Consider the following 11486-nt stretch of genomic DNA (forward strand, 5'->3'; position numbering starts at 1 on the left):
TAAATAAATAAATAAATAAATAAATAAATAAATAAATAAATAAATAAATAAATAAATAACTGATACCAGCTCGCCTGAAATTCACTATAGGACCAAATATAAATGATAAATTATAAATAAAAATAAATGATATTATAATATATAATATCATAGTTAAATTTAAGTCAGTAATAGTTAAATTTACCTAGTACTTATTTAAATTATATTAATAAAGAGTTTTGAGTAAAAATTATTTTAAGCTTTTATTCAAACAAATATAGTAAATCTGAACAGAGTATTCTTTCTTGATTTATTAAAAAAAAAAAAAAGGTCTCAGAGTGCTTGCCATAATATTCAGTTACATTTTGGTCAGTAAAATGCAAACCCATTGTTTTACCCAGAATGCAGCATATGTAGCTAAATCATTAACAAACAAGTTACTCAATAAAACAAACATAATATGCAAAATATTATCTCTTCAGGATTTTGTGTGGCATGTTTTTCTACTTTATAAGTTCTTTAGGTTAGCCTACATATATTTGCTGCAAAGTTTTAATATTTGGAATATAATATGACCAATGAATTAATGATATCTAAATTTAGATATTATAAGCAATCATTCAAAATTAAAAATTTTATCCTATCATTGTAATATTTATCTGAATGTACACATCTGAATGTTCACGAGAGATCTTTAACAGTAAAGAATACATAAGAATAGCTTAGAAGACTCTAAAATTATCACAATATGTCAGATTTTGAGCCCTTATATGAGGATACTATTGTCATTTATTCTCATAAATATTAGTTAAGTAGAATTCCAATTCACATGTAGATAATTCAGATATTTGGTACCTAGATAAGCATATGTAAAATTCCAGTTATTTAATATTTATTGAAGATTCCTCAACTAAATTACATGGTGTTTTTCTCATTCATGCACTCATAGAATTCAGCATCTCTACCTACATTATAATTCGTCAGTGTGAAGATTTCATACTATTTCTTATCCAGAGTTAATTAGGCAGGGCAATATTTCTTATTGAGAAGTTGCCAATATTTTCAAGACTCTTGATTTGACTTTTATCTTATTATGAAATAAAAGCGAAAAAGGCAGATTACAAATATATTTCTGAATCATTTCTTTCACAGAAATTCATTAGTTTGTCATTTAAAATGATGTACTATATGTTGACTAACTGAACATAATATTTTTTTAATTTTTAAAAATTAAAAATAAATAAAAATAAAATAAAATTGCAGGTTCCATGCTAAATAATAAATATACAGTTAAATAAATAAATAATAAATAAATAAATAAATAAGTAAATAAATAAAAGAGGGGTTAGTTGGTTGACTCATGGGACAGATACGTGATCTTCATGGATTTTCACCACTAGAAGGTGTCAGCAACTGTGAAAGAGATGTTCTTAGGGAAGCTAGAAAGCAATTTTGTCTGAATAAAACATCAGTGAGCATTTTGACTTAACCATGTTTAGGAAAATCTTCTTTACTTTGATCCTGTTCCCATATCTCACAATTCTACCAGCAAAGTAATCTCCATTCTCTAGTTCCTGTGACAGATACTAGCTTTGTGATGCACTTTGTCCTAGTGCATTGCAGCCTGCAATTAAGAAACGGAATAGAAGAATATGTCAGAGGAAAAAAAAAAAATCACAAGTCAAACTCTTCTAACAGATAATTAGGGGCAAAACATGACTAGATCCAAGGTTTCCCGACATCCTGTACCAAATTAGAATGTTTTTAAATGTCAAAGGGTCACTCAAATGTTTTCCCAATTACACTGTTTTTTGATACACCTTCACTAATACTCCTTAATGAGATATGACAATTTCCTTGAGGATCAGCATTAAAGCACTAAAATTAGAGGGAAAAAATTGAAGCTTTGCATATACCTTTCATCTTGTCTCCTATCTCTCATTGCTTTTCTGAGGTACAGCCCTATCATTATTAGACCTTATCTTCTGAATACAAGAAAATATTTCTGCTCGTTACCAGGAGGTTATCCTTCAATAAGTACTAAATATTCTCCTTTGGGACAAATAGATCTTGAAGATATTAGCTTATTGCCATTTGAAATCAATAATACCAATACTAAGGTATTAATATTATTTAATGTATTAGTTGAACGAAAAAAGTAAACAAATTTCTGTGCCAGTTTTTTCATCAAAATAATTTTAATTTAAAACATGAAGGCAGATTTCAATTCATGTGTATTAAATAACTCCAGGCTATGTAACTTTTAGATATGTCTGTCTGTTGCTTGCAGTGATTGAATATACCTACCTTTTAGATCAACAAGGATAATTAAATGACTAAATGTATAAGTCATAACTTTATGTGGGAACTTGTGTTTAAAAACATTTTGTGTGTTTTTATATATTTTTCTATGGGTTTTTTGGGTAACTGAGAATTATTCTATTTTTACAGAAATTATTTAGAGAACAAACATTCACCCAAATTATATATAGCAGACTGAGCTTGCACGATCCTTTTGTAGGCAATACTGTTGTATAGGTTATTAATTTTATTATGTTATTTTGAAAATATAATTTTATTCTTTCCAAATCACCAGAATATTTGGAAAAAACTTAAAATATATAATTTTTAAAAAGTTGTTTATGTATTTAAGTAAAATAAGTATTGTAGGGGAAATACAAATTCTCAGATTTTTACCAAAATTACCTTAAAATAATGCACACATTTGAAATAAAATGGGTGGTGCTTAAAAATAAAACCTGGTTGATTGTAAATATGAAATAAAAGACAGAATGATGCAATTAAAGGAAAACATTCTGAAAGCAAAAAGGCTTATTAGGAAGTCAATAATAAAAATGTGGATTATAAATTCTCCTAGATACATATTACACAATAAAATGCATTTGTGATTAAATATTTTATTCCGGGGCACCTGGGTAGCTCAGTCGTTAAGTGTCAGCCTGCGGCTCAGGTCCTGGTCCCAGGGTCCTGGGATCAAGCCCCGCATCGGGCTCCCTGCTCCCGCGGGAAGCCTGCTTCTCCCTCTCCCACTCCTCCTGCTTGTGTTCCCTTTCTCACTGTGTCTCTCTCTGTCAAATAAATAAATAAAATCTTTAAAAAAATAAAATAAATATTTTATTCCAGTCAGATGAAAAAAGGACTATTCAGAAATTCAGTAATTGCAGAGAAATGAAATACAAAATGAATAATATATGAAAATATAATTCTACCTGAAATATATTAAATGATAAATATTTAATACATATATTCCAAATAGACAAGGAAGTTCTAGCCTGCTTACTTTCTTTAAGAGGAAACCAATAGTGTAATGAGGACAGATGATATAATTTCTACATACAATCACATTTTACTCATGGTTACATCTTAAAAATAGGTTGTTAGAATTTTGCATAAAAGCAAATATACACTGTTTCAATATTTCATAAAGTTTGTCCAACTACATAACATCCAGTCATGTACATGTCAAAAAGTATCGATAACAATTTTAAAAAGCTGTCAATTAGTATGTGATAAAAGGTAAATATACAACTCTTTAAATCTGAAAATGATTCATTAATAATTATTAAAAAGAGAAAATACCAGTACACATACCTTATGTAAAATAGAGGCATTTGCCTATAATAGGCAAATGTATAAATATGTAGTGTATGTGTGTATATAAATAATTGTATTTTCTTTATAAATGTCACATGTATTTATATCCCTGTAATAATATTCATTACTTAACTTTTAGAAGGCAGTTTACAAAGTGTTTATGTATGAAATCTGGTTGAATTTCATTCTATAAACCTATTCTCATTTCATACACAAAAATAAGTCAGTTTCCTAAGGTCATATCATTAAGAACTAGCAGTGACAGGATTTTATCCAGGCCTTCTCTGTATCTCTCTATATACTATGTATACAGAGATATATACTATGTATTACACTATATTTCTGTATACTGTATATCTACTATAACTTAAAGGCCTTTGCTTCATGCACCATAGGTATTAATTTTATTTGCTAATTCTCATTAACAACAAGATGATTTTTTTTAATGTGAAATGGTATCTAAGAAATATAGTTCCAGTTGTGGCTTTCTGTTTATTCTTAAGCTGGTAGTTTCATTCAAATTTTTCACAAAATTTACACTTGCACACAGACACAGCAACCTGTAAGAGTTCACAAAACTAATTTTTCTGTAGTGTTTAATCAAGCCAACAAAACACATAAGAAAGACTAAATAATGACAATTCATGATGATTAAATAAGCAATTCATAAGCATAAAAATATATTTAATAATTGAGAAGCACGTAAAAATACAATAGCATTTTCAAGGGTATTTCATTTGTTGTAGCCCATTTTACCTTCAATGCCAATTACTGGACTGCATTAAATATTGCTAATAATAATTTTCTTTACTTACTGATTAATAAATTTTAATGAAATTCTGCTTTACATAGTGCTAGGTATTGCAACGAACACTAGTAAATAAAAAGACCAAATTTTAATAAATTTAATATTAATGTATATGTCCTGAGAATAAAATACTCCATACGGAAAAAAAAAAGAATGCCTGGCAAAGTATTTAAAGTTAAAATTTAAAACAGATAATAAAGAAATAGGTAGGTAGATAGATGATAGATGATAGATATGTAGGTAGATGATAGATATATATATAAATAAATGTAAATGAGTGGATGAGAGTAAGACAGATACAGAGAGACACAGATACATATGCATATTCTTACATCCTAAAAGCTCCCGTATCTTTCCATTTCTTAAAACAATTTTATCAAGACAGAAATCAGTGTACAATTCACACAAAGGCAGAGGGACTAATTAGACATTTTCCAAAAAAGACATACAGATGACCAACAGGCACATGAAAAGATGCTCAACATCACCAAATATGTAAATATTTAGTCATGAGAAAGAAGGAAACCCTGCCAATTGCAGAACAATATAGGTAGACTTTGAGGTCATTATGCTAAGTTAGGTAAATCAGACAGAGAAAGATAAAATACCATATGATCTCACTTTTACGTGGAATTTAAAAAACTCAAATTCATAGAACCAAACAATAGAATGGTGGTTGCCAGGGGCTGGGATGTGGGGAAATTGGGGAGATGGTGATCAAAGGGTACAAACTTGCACTTTGTAGATTAATAAATTCTGGGATCAAATGCACAGCATTGTGATTATAGTAAAAAATATGTATTATATACTTGAAAACTGCTAAGAGACTTGATCTTAAATGTTATCACCACCGAAAAGAAATGATAATTATGTAAGGTAATGCAGGTGCTAATTAACACTGGTGGTAATCATATTGCAATATATAAGTGTATCAAATCAACATGTTTCACACCTTAAACTTACACAATGTTTTGTGTCAATTTACATCCCAATAAAGAGTATGATTAATGGTTTTCAGTATATTCACAGATGTGTGCAATTACCACCACAGTCAATTTTAGAATATTTTTATTACCTAAAAAAAAGAAAATCTTTATCACCTTCAGCCATCACACTTTCAACCGCCTTTCCTGTAATCTTAAGCAACCACTAATCTACTATCTCTACATAGAGATTTTCATGTAAATGGAATCATATAATATGTGGAATTTTGTGACTAGTCTTTTTTCTTTCTTTCTTGTGTTTTTCTTATAACATTTTCAAAGTTCATCCATGTTCTAAAATATCTCAGAATTTAATTATTTTTTGAGACTATTTTTCTAGAGGAGTTTTGGGTTAGAGCACAATTGAGAGGAAGGTATGGAGATTTCCTATATATCTCCTTCTACCATACATACATAGATCCCTCCATTATCTACATCCCCCAAGAGAGTGGTACGTTGGTTACAATTCTTAAATCTACATTGATACATCATAATCACCCAAGTTCATAGTTTATATTATGATTACTCTTAGTGTTATATATCCTATGAGTTTGGAAATACCTATAATTACACATATCCACCATTATAGTATCATGCAGAGTATTGCCCTAAAACTCCTCTGTGATCTGCCTATCATCCCTAACTCCATCCCTCAAACTTTTGGTAGCCACTGATCCTTTACCATCTCCAGAGTTTACCTTTTCCAGAATGCTATGTAATTATAATATATAGACTTTTCAGATTGGATTTTTTACACTTAGTAATATGCATTTAAGGATCCTGCATGTCATTTTTATGGCTTGATAGCTTATTTCTTTTTAGTGCTGCATACTAGTCCATTGCCCTACTGTATCACCATTTGTATATCCATTCACATACTGAAAGACATCTTGGTTGCTTCCAAGTTTTGGCAGTTATAAATAAAGTTGCTATAAACATTCATGTGCAGGTTTCTGCATGGACATAAGTTTTCAACTCCTTCAGGTAAATACAAAGGAGCATAGTTGCTGGATCATATGGTAAGGGTATGTTTAGTTTTTTCAGAAACTGCCAATCTGTCTTCCAAAGTGGCTGTAACATTTTCCATTCCCACCAGAAATTCATGAAAATTCCTGTTCCACATCTTTATCAGTATGATATGGTCAGTGTTTCAGATTTTGGCCATTCTAATAGGTATGTAGTAGTTCTCATTGTTGCATTTCCCTGATGACATATAACGGAATATCTATTAATATACTATTTGTCATTTGTATATCTTCTTTAGTGAGGTGTCTATTAAGGTCTTTACTTTATTTTTTTTTAAGATTTTTTTTTCTTACTCCCGAGTTTTAAGAGTTCTTTGTGTATTTTGGATAACATTCCTTTATTACATGAGTCTCTCAAATACTTTCTTTCAGTCTATAGCTTGACTTCTCATTCTCTTGGCAATGTCTTTCATAGATCATAAGTTTTTAATTTTAATGAAGTCTAGTCTATCAGTTATTTCATTTATAAATTGCACTTTGGTGATGTATCTAAAAATCAACTCCATAACCAATGTCATCTAGGTTTTATCCTACATTATCATCTAGGAGTTTATAGTTTTGTGTTTTAAATTAGTTCTGTGATCCATTTTGAGTTAAGTTTTGGAAAGGGTTTAAAGCCTGTCTAGATTCATTTTTTGGCATAAGGATATCCATTGCTCCAGCATCTTTGATGAAAAAACTATTTTTTCTCCATTGTATTGCCTTTGTTTCTTTGTCAAAGATCAGCTGACTATATTTATTGTGGGTCTGTTTCTGGGCTTTATTTTTTTTTTAAGATTTTTATTATTATTTATTTGTTTGAGAGAGAGAGAATGAGAGACAGAGAGCACGAGAGGGAAGAGGGTCAGAGGGAGAAGCAGACCCCCCACTGAGCAGGGAGCCCGATGTGGGACTCGATCCCAGGACTCCAGGATCATGACCTGAGCCGAAGGCAGTTGCTTAACCAACTGAGCCACCCAGGCACCCTGTTTCTGGGCTTTATATTCTGTTCAATTTATTTATTTGTTTATTCTTTTCAAATACCACTGTGGAGTGTATTATGCTAAGCAAAATAAGTCAGTCAGAGGAAGACAAATACCATATGATTTCACTATATGTGGAATTTAAGAAACAAAACAGATGGACATAGTGGAAGGAAGGAAAAAAAAGAGAAGGAGAGGCAAACCATAAGAGAATTAACAATAGAGAACAAACTGAAGGTTGCTGGAGGGAAGTGGGTGGAGGTTGGGCTAAATGAGTGCTGGGTATTAAGGAGAGCACTTGTGATGAGCACTGGGTGTTATATGTAAGTGATGAATCACTACATTCTACTCCTGAAACCAATATTACACTATATGTTAACTAACTAGAATTTAAATAAAAACTTGAAACAAACAAAAAAACCACTATGTCATGATTACTGCAACTCTACAATAGTAAGTCTAATAGTTGACTAGTGTCAATCCTTCAAATATGTTCTTCTTCAATATTATGTTGGCTACTTTGGATTTTGCCTCTCCATGTAAACTTTATAATCAATTTCACAATATCCACAAGTAACTTGCTCAGATTTTCAATGATTGCTAGAATCTATAGAACTATGGGAAGAAGTGACATCATGACAATATTGAGTCTTTCCTTCCATGACCATGGAATATATATCCATTATTTGCTTCTTCAAGCTAATAAGCAGTTCCGGCAAGGTTGCAGGATATGAGGTTATTATGCAAAATTCAATTGCTTTCCTATATGCCAGTAATGAGCAACAGTGTGTGTGTGTGTGTGTGTGTGTATAAACACACATTTATGGAGATATATATATATATAAATGAAGTGATAGTCCATGTTGACCTTTGGGGGTTGGGGCATGGGAACCAGGGCTAACATGTGTAGAGGGTAAATTCCTTTACCACAGGGAAAAAACAAAACAAACTAACAAAAAAACCCTGACATCTCAATCTTGGAGTTTATATAGGAGCTTCTTAGACAGTAGCCATCAGGAGAGAAGGAGAAAGAGCAAATGGTTCTGGGGAAATACACAATTTCTAACTTGTAAGGAATGTTTATCATTCAATAGTCCTTAACCCAGTTTACTTCCTCAGAAAGCCCTGACCATACAGAAATGTTAAAAAAAAAGATTAAAGTAGCTTGGTTTCTTGATAGGCACATATTTGAAATGCCAAATCTTTTAACAAACTGTGAGACATCTATTTACACATCTAAACTATAAAATAAAATATATAATAAAACACGTAAGTTCATGTGCTGTTAAATGCAACTATTTCTTTAAATATCCTTTATTTTTCTAGGTAACTCTGAACCATAATGAAGTTTTAAGTAAGGCTTAATTGAGAGGAACCGGGGAAATGAATACCAAAAAGCAGAATGTTTTGTAAAATATTTTTAGAAGGATTTTCCAAAGTAATTTTTGAACTATGAAAATATTTATATGTTCTACTTCATTATTTATGAATTTGGTGGCTATATTTATCTAATAAAAGTGGAAATGATTTTTATGGAAAAATGTTTTACTCTGTAAATTTTTAAAACCCCTTGAGAAGTTCATTTTAATAGGAAAAAAAGGCAAAGTAAAACTTTTTTTCAAAATCTTTTTGCTTATTTTTTAAAGGAAAAAAAATACCAAGATTTTTGGGGAGTGTGGGGGTTTGCTTCTGCCTAAATTTTTATTTTATGAAATTTAGCCTATAATCTATTTCTTCATGGCTCTCCTGAGTATTCCTGTTATTCAGATAAATATTCCTTGTATTATATTGCCTCTCCTTGAGGTAGCTTAAAAATAATAAGCCAGAATTCCTGCCAATTTACCTTTATGCAACAAGTTCTCTATACTTCAACAATAAGGCATCCCATATTTTTCACAGTAAAGATTCAGAAAGCCATTTTTATGAGACTAAACTAAGGCTATATACAAAGGTGGAAGCTATTAGAGTTAATATACTTCTAAAGATTAAAGAAACACTTAGCAAACCCAGGCATGTTTTTTTTTTTTACATGAAATGTTATTTATAACATAGTATCATGAATTATTTACAAGCAGTGGAGTCACTTGCAACAGGGGTAAACAGAATTGATGATGACCTTCAGTTCACTGTACTGCACAGAAAGCAATTCTCTCATTAGGTTTACACTGGAGAATAAAAGAAGCCTTTGCCTCGTGAAAAAGTCACTGCTTACTCCCTCGATCCCTTTATTTCACCACAGAGTTGAAAATACAAGTGTATTACCTGTAGGTTTCTTCCAAATATAATGAAAAAACAATTGTAAAGGAGTCTAATCCCAGCCCTCTGTTAAATTGATCTGACTATGGTCTATTAGTACATCACTTAGAAAGATCCAAATGGACTTTTGACCTGAAAGTAAATGTCAGATAAATGTGTAGACATTTTTGCCATTATTAATGAGACTTTGGGGGCTGTTCATTGACTGGAGCATTAAGATTGTAATAAAACAAATTTCCTGAAGCCATTTTGAACATTATTATAATGAGACATTTTCCTTCCAGGGATGAATGATTTTCAGGGTAACAGAGTTTCTTCTTGACCAAACTTTATTCTGACTCCTGTGAGCCCTCTGCTGCATTGGGTTTAATTAATCTTGGGCTTCTGTCCCTGTTCTTGTAGATTCCAATTTTAGCAAGAATCTTGCTAATCTGTTTAGAGAATCTCCACCCTAGATATATGATCACCCTCAATATCTGACCAAATCTCTCATCCCTCATCATTCCCCAGGTAATAAATAGCTGATCACCGTGGCCTGCCCTTAGGAAGAATCCTATTAGATCAGCTTATAGCAAGAATTGCCCTCGTCCCTTGGTAATTTTCCATCCACTAACCCCTTCAATCTCCCTTGGGTATAAATCACCACTCTTCTTTTTTGTATTCGGAATCGAGCCCCATTTTATACTGAGGTATCCTTCCCCCTACTGCAAGAGTTCCTGATTAAAATCTACTTTTACTGCTTTAACTACTATCAAGGCTCTGTTTTGTTTCTTTTGTTAGCAGCAAGTCCTGTACCTCAACCTGGGTTCTTGAGTGTGGCCAAGAAGTGGTCAAAACGAACGTGCACTCTTAAGGTGGGAAAGCAGGCAGGCCCAGAGGTTCCAGCTGCACCCAAGATCGAGGTTTTGTTTTTTATACTTGCATAAGTTAAGGGACATAGTCAGGGCTGTCTGTGACTGATGTTGCCTCCAGTCATCTCAAGGATTCCTCCTCAAGTGGAGAGGGAAAGCTTTTGGCCCTATGGTTCTTACCAGAACTGTCATGGCAGCCCCCCACACACATACAATGGGGCTCAAAACCCCAGTGTAAATGTATTCTAATGAAACTATAGGTTACTTTAGGGCAGCGGTTATAGGGAAGAGTGTGTGTGTGTATCCTGGGGTTTTCTCCAGCTGTTTGTGTTCTGTAGGTGGTTGGTTATTTCTTTCTCAACAGTCCTCTAGTTCTTTTTCCTGCTCATATCTAGCTAACTGCTACTCTAGCACTTTTTGTTTTATTTCATTTATTTTATTTTTTAAAACTTTTTAATTTTAATTCCAGTGTAGTTAACATATGGTGTTCTACTAGCTTCAGGTGTACAATATAGTGATTCAACAATTCTATACATTACCCAGTGCTCATCATTTTAAGTGTACTCTTTAATTACTTATTTTGCCCATCCCCCCACCACCTCCCTCCTGGTAACCATCAGTTTGTTCACTATAGTTAAGAGTCTGTTTCTTAGTTTGTCTCTCTTTCTCTTGCTCTTTTTTTTCCTTTGCTCATTTGTTTTATTTCTTAAATTCAATGTATGAGTGAAATCATACAGTATTTGCCTTTCTCTGATTGACTTACTTCACTTAGCTCCATCCATGTTGTGCAAATGGCAAAATATCATTGTTTTTTTATGAATGAATATGTGTGTGTGTGTGTGTGTGTGTAAAACATCCTCTTTATCCATCCATCTATCAATGGACACTTGGGCTACTTCTATACTTGACTATTGTAAATAATGCTGCAATAAACATAAGGGTGCATGTATCCCTTTGAATTTGTGGTTTTCTATTTTTGGGTTAAATACCCAGTCATATGATTATGA

The sequence above is a fragment of the Mirounga leonina genome, unplaced genomic scaffold, assembly GCF_011800145.1.
Source record: "Mirounga leonina isolate KUSES-001 unplaced genomic scaffold, KU_Mleo_1.0 Mir_95, whole genome shotgun sequence".
Classification (NCBI taxonomy): domain Eukaryota; kingdom Metazoa; phylum Chordata; class Mammalia; order Carnivora; family Phocidae; genus Mirounga; species Mirounga leonina.